The 11,691-nt window shown below is 41.4% G+C and overlaps 1 long non-coding RNA gene across 1 annotated transcript in view; it reads left to right on the forward strand.

Moving 5' to 3' along the window:
• LOC309503405 overlaps positions 1-11,691 on the forward strand; it is a 311,403-nt gene that overhangs the window by 217,126 nt on the left and 82,586 nt on the right. The window lies entirely within an intron of this gene.

Below are 11,691 nucleotides of genomic sequence, written 5' to 3' on the forward strand. Positions count from 1 at the left end.
CCGATATTATAGAGCACCATTTCTCTGTTTTATGTTCAAGCTGCAGATGTCCTCCTCCACATTTGGCATTTAACTGTTAACTGTTAAATTTATTAACACTCAACATTTCCTCCATCACACGAATTCCATTGATCCTCATCGCAATTATGTGATATTCTGTAGTGCAGCAGAATATGGAGAGGGAGAGATACTGTATATTAGGGATGCATCGATCCGATACTCTGGATCGGTATCGATGCCGATCCAAGCTTTTTGAATAGATCGGATATCGGTGATGCGTGACCGATCCAAATTCGATACCGTGTTACCAGTGGTTGATGAATGAATAGCAATAAATGATGGCCTACTGTAAAAACTATAATAATTCTTATAAGAACTCAATTATTTATTTTTAAACATTGCCTTAAAAAATTAAATACATTTAAAATATGTTGCACTGCTTGCGCAATCACATGTGAGTGTTACAGGCAAGTTGAGCGGGAATTTTTTACATTCGAAGTACCTCAGCGCATTAAACATGTCCCTGATTTGGAAATATTTTACCCTTGATACATCAGCGAGTAGCACTGCAAATTGTAATATTTGCAAAGCCAACGTTTCAAGAGGTGGAACTAAAGTAGTGTTTCGAATTACAATACGACAAATTTAATCAAGCATCTTCAGAAGCATCACGCAAAAGAACACGAGGAGTTCGCGCAAATCAAACGGAAAAAGGATGAGTCAAAGGCAAAGCAGCTGACCTTGACAGATGCGTTTCAGAGGCAAGAAAAACTTCCAAATCAGAATCCTAAAGCTGTAAAAATAACAGAAAAGGTACTTGAATTCATTGTTCTAGATGATCAGCCCATCTCTGTTGTCGAAAACACTGGTTTCCGTCGCCTCATAGAACATCTGGAACCACGATATAGTTTGCCATCTAGAACATACATTTCTGAGACCGCTTTGCCTGAGCTGTATTCCAGAGTTTCCTCACACGTTGCAGACCAATTAAAAGATGTGCAGTCCTTCAGCTTCACTACAGATATTTGGAGCTCCGACGTGTGCCCCATGTCCCTTGTAAGTTTAACGGCACATTGGTTGAATGATAGTTATGATTTGCAGAGCACTGTGCTACACGTAAAGGAAATGAGAGGGTCACACACCAGCAGGGCTATTTCAGATTCAATCAAAGAAATGCTTGATGGGTGGAAAATCACTATATCCGAAGTGCATGTAATTTTGAGGGACAATGCCAGCAATATGAAGAAAGCGATGGATGATTTGGGAGACCCTAGTTTGGGCTGTATCGCGCGCTCAATGCAGCTTGCTGTTAACGAGGGACTTTTGTCCCAATGAAGCTTGATTGACGCAATTGCAAGTGCCAGAAAAATTGTGGGGCACTTCAAATATTCCCCATTAGCATACTCGTGGATGGGGGACATTCAGCATGAATTTCAAATGCCCCTGAAACGTCTTCAGCAAGACGTCAAAACCAGATGGAACAGTACATATTATAAAGACCGGGTCGGGCCGATATTTCCCGCCACTATCCTCGGGCCGGGCTGGGCCCTTGATCAAGAATTGTTACAAATGCAACACTTCATGCACTGTAAAAAAGAATACGCTATATCTAATCAATAAAATTGAGGCAACGGATTACAAGCAATATTATTAATTAAATTTAACAAATTAGAATTGAGTAATAATTAATCAAATTAATTCCTTAAAAGTTAACCATTTAAAATGAGTAAAATGTACCAAAAAAATTTTTTATTGCCAACATTAAAGACACCTGGTGTTAACAAGCAGAATCACTGAAGGAGAAAACCGTAATTTTAAGTCACCATTATGGTGATTAGTGTTTGTTTTAGTTGGGCTCTTGACCCTTACATCATTAACTTTAGTTTTTGTTTGGCTGCTGTACATGAGTTATAACAGCCAGATGAACAAAGAGAAAATGTGATCTGATGGTGTTGGTTATGTTTTAACATAATCATTATTTCACAATCATTTGACCAGAATCTCTGTTTCATATTTGTTAAAATATTATAATGTTATTTTTTTTCCATCTATGTTGATTATGAAAAGTAGACAGCATGAGTAAAATAGGCTGCGCAATATATCAGGAGACATGAAGTGTGTCAGACATGATTTTGACCACTTCATTAAGTTTTGTTTTGTAGAAAACCTTTCTTTTATTAAGTATTGAGTATTTTAAGTTGAAATAATGAGATATTATGCTGAAATAACATTATTATTAAAAATAAATCTTTAAGAATATTTGATTGAATGCTGAATGTTATGCTTGTTCAATTGAATAATTGTGATCATTAAAATAATTGAATATTAAATATTAAGTGGCCAATGTTTGCTCATTTATTAATAGTACTTAGGCTATATATAATATATATAGCACCCCCTCAGCACCTGCGTTAAAAATTATCTGGCGCCGCCCCTGGTTATAACGGCCCATGCACATATATCTTTTTTTTTAATAATTACAGTTTTGTGTCGGGCCGGGACGGGACACAACGTGCACGGGCTCGGGTAGGGTCGGGCACTCTGGCTTGATTTTTTGGGCCCGATCTAAGCTCTAAGATGGACTATATCTAGAACAGTGTGTTCAACGCATCACCGTTTCTGTTTACAAAATGTTGTGCAACGTTTTGTCGGGGCTGAATGCAGCCCTGGACTTTACACCTCTGAAGAGAACAGAAAAAGAGACGAGCAGAAACACAAGAACTACAACTGACTTCAGACACAGTCTAAGATGAAATCAACTGAAGAGAAAAGAAGACATTAAATCTGTGAAGATCTCAGCAGAGGAGGATTAAACAACTCCACAAACAGCATTACCAGCTTCACTTATTACTAACCAGACTGACTTTATTTCTGTCAGACGTCTACAAAAGTTTTATTGAGAATTAACAGAGGTTTAACTCTACAATGGTGAGAACTGTGTGTGTATAATAGACCTATACAGTACGGGTCAAAAGTTTGGATTATAAAAAAAAAAATTAAAAAAAAAAAAATTAAAGGTCTCTAAAGCTCACCAAGGCTGAATTTTTTAAATCAAATATACACTAACTGCAGTCACATCAGCCAAACTAGATAAAAGTTATAATCAGAGTTAAGAGCCCAACTAATGGAAACACTAATCACTGTTATGGTGACTTCACATGAAACACATTAGAGTTAAACCTCTGTTAATTCTCAATAAAACTTCTGTAGACGTCTGACAGAAATAAAGTCAGTCTGGTTAGTAATAAGTGAAGCTGGTAATGCTGTTTGTGGAGTTGTATACATAACTACTTTCTACTCTTTGACAGAAATGTAGTGGATTAAAAAGTACGATATTTGTCTTTCAAATGTAGGGAAGTTAAAGTAAAATGTTTCCAGAAAAAAAACATACTCAAGTAAAGTACAGATAATCAAAATGTGTACTTATAGCATCAGTGGAGTTACTGGAGTAACATTAACACGAGGGATATTGGTTTATATTGAGTCAGAGAGTATGTGTAACGGTCACCAGCTGGAGTGCCCTTGAGAGCCACCAGAGGGCACTCCACATCAGACACTCACGTTCACTCTCAGACTACATTTCCCATACTCACTGCCCGGACTCATCATCTCTGATCACTCATCACAGTCACCTGTACCTCATTATCACTGATTGCATTCACCTGTGTCCCATCACCCTGTTAGTCTCAGTCTATTTATACCATGTTCATTCATTCACTCACCGCGAAGTCTTGTTTGTGTTACACTGCATTTCTGAGCATTCTCCTGGTTTTCTTGTCTCTTGGTTTTCTTGTCTCTTGGTTTTCTTGTCTCTTGGTTTTCTTGTCTCTTGGTTTTCTTGTCTCTTGGTTTTCTTGTCTCTTGGTTTTCTTGTCTCTTGGTTTTCTTGTCTCTTGGTTTTCTTGTCTCTTGGTTTTCTTGTCTCTTGGTTTTCTTGTCTCTTGGTTTTCTTGTCTCTTGGTTTTCTTGTCTCTTGGTTTTGGATATCTTGCCCTGTTCCCTGGATTACTCTCTTGCCTCTGGTCCCTGCCTGTTTTGTTTCTTTGTTTGTTTTGACTGCCTGTCTGTGTATGACTCTTGCCTGTACATTGGATTACGCCTCTGGATTGCCCCTTAATAAAAAGCTGCATTTGGATTCTCAACCTTCGTGTCTCGGAGCGGTTCGTAACAGAAGACTTCGCCAAAATATGGATCCAGCAGCTGTCAGTAATGGAGCTCTAATAAGATGGCTATCTTCCATGTATCAGGATGGTCAACCTATCGAGAGGTATGTGAGGGATTGTCTGGCTTGCTGTCACTTAGCGTCTTTAGATGACACCCAGCTCATGGACCTGTTTTGGAGTGGACTGGATGAGGAGATTGCTCAGATGATGCCGGATGACAATACCGGCTGGACCCTAGAAGGGTATATCCACCTGGCCCTTTCCTTGAGCAGTTCGGCATTTACTGTGGGCTTGGCTGATGAAGAACCCTGCAAGCTCACAGTACCCCCCGAGCCTGAATCAGTTCATGTCCCATCCGTCCAGCCTGAGAAGCTTCTCATCATGCCAACCATCAAGCTGGTCACCGGATCTGTCTATTACCGTCCAGGACTGGTATCCAGTGTGGCCGATTCCCCGCTGAGGTCAGCACGTGTTGCCATAAGGGCCATCGTGCATGAGTCTCGTCCCGCCGAGACTATCCTGCCTAAATCTTGTTTCGCCGAGACTGTCCTGCCTGAGTATCTTCCCGCCGAGCCAGAGCCAGAGCTTCACGTCAGTCCTGCCGAGCCAGAGCCAGAGCTTCACGTCAGTCCTGCCGAGCCAGAGCCGGAGCCTGCACTTCACGCCAGTCCAGCCGAGCCCGCACTTCACGCCAAATCTGCTGAGACCAAAGCAGTATGCGTCATGCCCGCCGCGTCTGTGACAGCAAGCGTCATGCCCGCCAGCACAAAGTCTTCACCGCTGGTCCCGTCCAGCACTGAGCCCTTTTCACCGCTGGTCCCATCCAGCACTGAGCCCTCTTCACCGCTGGTCCCGTCCAGCACTGAGCCTTCTTCGCCGCTGGTTCCGTCCAGCACCGAGCTTTCACCGCTGGTTCCGTCCAGTTCAGAGTCGTCTTCGCCGCTGGTCCTAGCCAGCTCAGAGTCCTCTTCACCGCTGGTCCTGCCCAGCGCTCAGCCTTCTTCGCCGCTGGTCCTGCCCAGCTCAAAGCCCTTGCCGCCGCTGGTCCCGTCAAGCTCAGAGCGTGCTGATCCTGATCCAGAGACTGTTCACGTCACTTCTGCCGATCTAGAGACTGAGCTTCACGTCACTTCTGCCGATCCAGAGACTGAGCTTCACGTCACTTCTGCCGATCCAGAGACTGAGCTTCACGTCACGTCAGCCGATCCAGAGACTGAGCCTCACGTCACGTCCGCCCGTCAAGAGTCTCATCCCGCCGAGACTGAATCTGTTCCTGATACTGAGCCTGAATCTGTTCCTCTTCCTCTTTCTGCGCCTGTGTCTTTGGACAAGATGGCCGACTCCACGCCTGTGTCTTCGGACAAGATGGCCGACTCCACGCCTGTGTCTTTGGACAAGATGGCCGACTCCACGCCTGTGTCTCCGTACAAGATGGCCGCCGCCGAGCCAGTGTCTCCGTACAAGATGGCCGCCGCCGAGCCAGTGTCTCCATACAAGATGGCCGCCACCGAGCCAGTGTCTCCAGACAAAATGACCGCCGCCACATCGCCTGAGCCCTCAGCAGAGATGGTCGCCGACACGCCTGAACCTGAGCCCTCAACTGAGATAACCGCTGCCACGGCGTCTGTTCCTGTTCCAGTGTCTGTTCCTGTGCCCTGGCCGCCCGAAGGGTCGTCTCCGCCCTGGCCGCCCGAAGGGTCGTCTCCGCCCCGGCCGCCTGCTCAGCCTGCTCCGCCCTGGTCGCCTGCACAGCCTGCTCCGCCCTGGTCGCCTGCACAGCCTGCTCCGCCCTGGTCGCCTGCACAGCCTGCTCCGCCCTGGTTGCTTGCACAGCCTGCTCCGCCCTGGTCGCCTGCACTGCCTGCTCCACCACAGTCTCCAGGTCCTCTTCCGCTCCACGGGCCTGGCCCTCCATCCCGCCCCCGGGTCCGCCTCCGCTCCACCACCCTCCTGGACAATTTAGGAGCGTCTGGAATCCGCTCCTTAAAGGGGGGGCTATGTAACGGTCACCAGCTGGAGTGCCCTTGAGAGCCACCAGAGGGCACTCCACATCAGACACTCACGTTCACTCTCAGACTACATTTCCCATACTCACTGCCCGGACTCATCATCTCTGATCACTCATCACAGTCACCTGTACCTCATTATCACTGATTGCATTCACCTGTGTCCCATCACCCTGTTAGTCTCACTCTATTTATACCATGTTCATTCATTCACTCACCGCGAAGTCTTGTTTGTGTTACACTGCATTTCTGAGCATTCTCCTGGTTTTCTTGTCTCTTGGTTTTCTTGTCTCTTGGTTTTGGATATCTTGCCCTGTTCCCTGGATTACTCTCTTGCCTCTGGTCCCTGCCTGTTTTGTTTCTTTGTTTGTTTTGACTGCCTGTCTGTGTATGACTCTTGTCTGTACATTGGATTACGCCTCTGGATTGCCCCTTAATAAAAAGCTGCATTTGGATTCTCAACCTTCGTGTCTCGGAGCGGTTCGTAACAGTATGTCAGGTATGTCCGAATATATATATGCTCATATATGATTTCTTGTGTCTTCATAACATCCATAAAAAGGTTGTAAGCATTACCATTTGCACATTCTGAGGTATCATGAATTAATTAAATATTTTTCACATATCTGTTCAGCTCATGTTCTATTGTATGTGTTACATTATCACAAACAGCTTTTAAGAAATCCTTTGGATTACATTAAAAAAAGATATTCTGCTTGTTATCATCAGGTGTCTTTAATAATGCTAAATCATCACTCAGTTAATTATCTAATTATCTCATTAACTTCAACACTGCTTCAGTGTTAATTTTAGCACCCTGTAGTTGGACACATATGTACACTGAGGATTGTTAATTTAACACTGGGGATTTTGCTGTGTAACAGCTGACGATTTTGCCACATTCTTCATATATAAAACAACCACCATCAGCGGCCAATTTACCAATCCACAAACTGACACACACACATCTAACCAGCTAACACACATTCTACCCTCCTTCTCAACTCCTCCTTTCCAATCGCCCTACCACCTGTCCACTTGATCCTATTCCCACTAATCTACTTCAAGCCATTTCTTCTTCAGTCGTACCCGCACTCACGCACATCATCAACACCTCTCTTCACACTGGTACCGTTCCCACAGCATTTAAGCAGGCTCGTGTAACCCCACTAAGAAACCCACTCTAAATACAGCACATCTGGAAAATTACAGACTGGTCTCCCTTCTTCCATTTGTCACGAAAACACTTGAACGAGTTGTTTTCAACCAGATCTCTTCCTTTCTTACATAGAACAACCTCCTGGACAACAACAAGTCTGGTTTCAAAAGCGGACACTCAACTGAGACTGCCCTGCTCTCAGTAATTGAAGCTCTGAGACTGGCAAGAGCAGCTTCCAAATCCTCAGTTCTCATGATTTTGGATCTGTCTGCTGCCTTTGACACAGTTAACCACCAGATCCTACTGTCAATCCTAAAGATGAAGGGCATCTCGGGAACCGCACTCCAATGGAACCGCACTCCAATGGTTCAAGTCTTACCTCTCAGGTAGGTCCTTTAGGGTGTCGTGGAGGAGTGTGCTGCGTGTCGCAGACACAACATCTAGCTACTGGAATACCTCAGGGCTCAGTGTGTGGACCACTCCTCTTCTCCATCTAGGTCATCACTAGGATCTGTCATTCAGAAACCACCAGAGCTATCAATTGAATAAATGTAAATGTCAATCATACCTTAATTAATCACTTAACTATCTTATTAGCTTTAACACTCTGTAGATTGGGACAATATGTACTCTGAGCAGTGTTGATTTAACACTGGGGATTTTGTTGTGTACCTGTAAAGTTGAAGTAATCATGAAGACCTTGATTAGCTTGTTCAGGTGTCTTTGATTAGGGTTGAAGCTAAACAACAATATCATAAGGCTACTGTAGGCTAAATCATGTGAACTTAACAGCTAATTTTTTTAGGCTAGTTCGACTTGAACCGGCGCTGCACAGACCGATCTGTGAATGACATCAAAGTACCGCAAGAACGAATAGAGAGTAGACGGCTCCTTATGCTTTTGAATTGCTCTCGCGGTACTTTGATGTCATAAACCGATCGGTCTGTGCAGTGCCGGTTCAAGTCAAACAAGCCTATAAACTGTAAAAAAATGCTATGTTGGCTTTAATTAACTTTTTTATGTTAACAGTTGGCTTTAATTAACTTTTTTGTCAACAGGTCCGACATAACTAGGTTACGTTGGATTTATGTAACATTATTTATTTCAATTAAGTTAATTACATAAGGTTAATCCAATGCTGTTTAATTGAATAAGGTTAACAGTCTTAATTTTGTCCAAAACAATTAGTTAATTAAGTTCAATTATCCTAAAATTTATATTTTTACATTCAACCAAAACAAATAATCCAGTTAACTGGCATTGGATTAACCTTATGTAATTAACTTGTTAATTGAAATAAATAATGTTACATAAATCCAACGTAACCTAGTTATGTGGGACCTGTTGACATAAAAAAGTTAATTAAAGCCAACATAGCATTTTTTGGTTTAACTCGGAGATGATCAGAGCACCTGATGACAATATCATCACTGATACTTGACTACCATAATCTGATGAGATTTTCTCCTGCATGTTTTGCCATAACAAAAGTGTATCAGAAACACACAGTTAAAACAGCTAAATGAAAACTACACTGCACTATTAACCCCTGCTGTAAAAAAGGGCCACATTCTGACAATATAAAAAAAGAAATTGACCCATGTGACTGGTTTTGTGGTCCAGGGTCACATATATGTTGCAATTAATAACACACAACATAACACACTCTGATAGATCACAAGAAAAAAAAAATGGAGAAAAAAAAAACCCAAAGTGAAAATAATGAAAAGAGGATGTGGGAAAATGTGCATGGAGAAGAGAAGAGAGAACATAATAAAAATACAGTTAAGGACCAACAGGACATTGTTGATATCAGCAAAAATACTGACTCTCTCAGCAAAGGACAAAACCCTCATGTCTGAAGTCAGTTGTAGTTCTTGTGTTTCTACTCGTCTCTTTTTCTGTTCTCTTCTTTCCTTCAGTGATTCTGCTTGTTAACAGGCTTATTAAGGCTGAGATGACTCCATATTTAATATACACAGATTTTGTGGCTCAGATAAGGTCCAGTTCTGGTTTATTTCTTTGCTCTTGCTGACATGTGCATTGCTATGGCCTGCTTGTGGCCCAGATCTGGCAAACAGGAGCGGCCTCTCAAGTGCCATCATTCCACGCTGCATGTGGGCCAGATCCGCATTCCACAAGTGCCAGATGTGGGCCGGATCTGGGCCGAAACAATGTTGCTATCTGTGGTATGAATGACAATTACCTCAGTTGTTAAAGTGCCAATAAAATAGAGATTTAAAACACTACTAACAATCTCAGCTAAAGTGCAAGTTATATGATTATGACTTTGTAAAGGTGAGTGTGTGTCCTAGAAGAGGCTAATCTTGTCTTTGGTTTAGAAGTTAATGATTAAGAAGTTAATCTAATCATGATGGTATAAACTCAGCTTTAATTGTAGGAAATTCTTCCTTCTCAGGACAAAACTAGAGAAATTGACCAAACGCTGCTCTGTGTCCTGCACAGATGGAGAAGTACAACAAGATTTAACATTCACACTGCATATTTCAATAAATGTAATAGTTTTCAAAAATTAATAATGTGTATTTCTTAATGTTGATGGATATAGAGTTAAAGAGGACAATTATTAGAGGAAAGGAAATTAAGATCAGATCAGTGAATCACTTCACACACTTATTCCAAACATCTGAGGTTTATTCTGCGTTTTCTGTCTCACTAGTATTTACATCCATTTGAGAGAGAGAGAGAGAGAGAGAGAGAGAGAGAGAGAGAGAGAGAGAGGAGAGAGAGAGAGAGAGAGAGAGAGAGAGAGAGAGAGAGAGAGAGAGAGAGAGAGAGAGAGAGAGAGAGAGAGAGAGAGAGAGAGAGAGAGAGAGAGAGAGAGAGAGAGAGAGAGAGAGAGAGAGAGAGAGAGAGAGAGAGAGAGAGAGAGAGAGAGAGAGAGAGAAAGAAAGAAAGAAAGAAAGAAAGAAAGAAAGAAAGAAAGAAAGAAAGAAAGAAAGAAAGAAAACACTTAATAGTGAAAAGAAAATGAAAATAGAAACTACATTGCTTCATTCAAAACTGCAGGTATTTACTATGGTAAAGTTTTCAGTCCAGTGAACACATGTAACTTGTTTAAGGCATTTCCGTCATGAACTAGTTGCTCCTGTGGTTTATTACGCAGCAGTTTATAATCTAGATACTTCATGATGTCAAAAAATCCTCACGATACCCTGAAATACACAAGTAGAAATTCCTAGAGGAGTGTTTGTGTTTATGAATGGCACGTCATTATGACTGATAATTTCATTTCATTTGTTTATTTATGTAGCACATTTAATGCAACAGCTGTTGCCCAAAGTGCTTCACGATCTCTAAAACACACAAAAATAAGAGGATTACAAAAAAAATTAAAAATAAAATGCACAAAACATAGACAAGGTAATGATCAAACACCCATCATGAAGATGCCCAGGGAGTTTTTAGCAGATGTGCTTTTAACATGGCCTTACATTTCGGTAGAGATTTTACTGACCTCGTAGAAAGAGGGAGATCATTCCAACGTTTGGGTCCGTCACTCTTATGTTTGAATTTTGTTCTGACAACACAGAGAAGATTTTGATTTTCAGATCTCAAAGATCTAGATGGATTATAAAATGCCAGCATTCTTGAAAGACAAGAAGGGGCAAAATTGTATAACGCCTTAAAAACAAGTGATGTATCTTAATGTAGAGGAGAGCGGGGAACAAAGTAACGCTTTTTGACTTTCTCAGTTTGTGTAAATCTACTACTAATTTCACACATGTCTAGTACAATTATGTGGTTTTGTTTTATTAATACAGTATACACCCCGAAAGAATGAAAGTGAAATGTGACAACATGCCCCATAGGTGGGGTACATTGTAACATGACCATATCTGATCTAATCAAACAAACATAAAAGACAAACTAAAATATTTTCTCAATAAAATACAATTATGAACTTTTTCATATAAAATAATGGCATTTTTTTAATAATTAAATATAAACTCATTTTTGAGATTTGACTACGAACACAGGAAAACACAGCTATACAACATAGTTCAAAACATATTAATAATTAGTCATTTCTGAACATTGACTCTCAGTCTTTATTCACCTTTTTCTCATGTTTTCTCAATAGAATTCATAAAAGTATAGAATATAATAGCATATTTCTAATAGGGGCTCATTGTAACGCAGTGTGACAACATGCCCCGCCTGCACAACTGAGATTTAAACCCTGCGAGTGTCTTCTGCTAGTCAGAAGAGCATTAAAGAACCATATCAACTGTTACATAACATATTGGAGATTAATAACAATATCAGATTTGTCTAATTTAAAATAAACACAAAAAAATTGAGATGAAAAATTAACTTAAGAAATTAACTTTTGCTATGG

This window comes from Leuciscus leuciscus, assembly GCF_965113295.1.
Source record: "Leuciscus leuciscus genome assembly, chromosome: 1".
NCBI classification, from domain to species: Eukaryota; Metazoa; Chordata; class Actinopteri; order Cypriniformes; family Leuciscidae; genus Leuciscus; species Leuciscus leuciscus.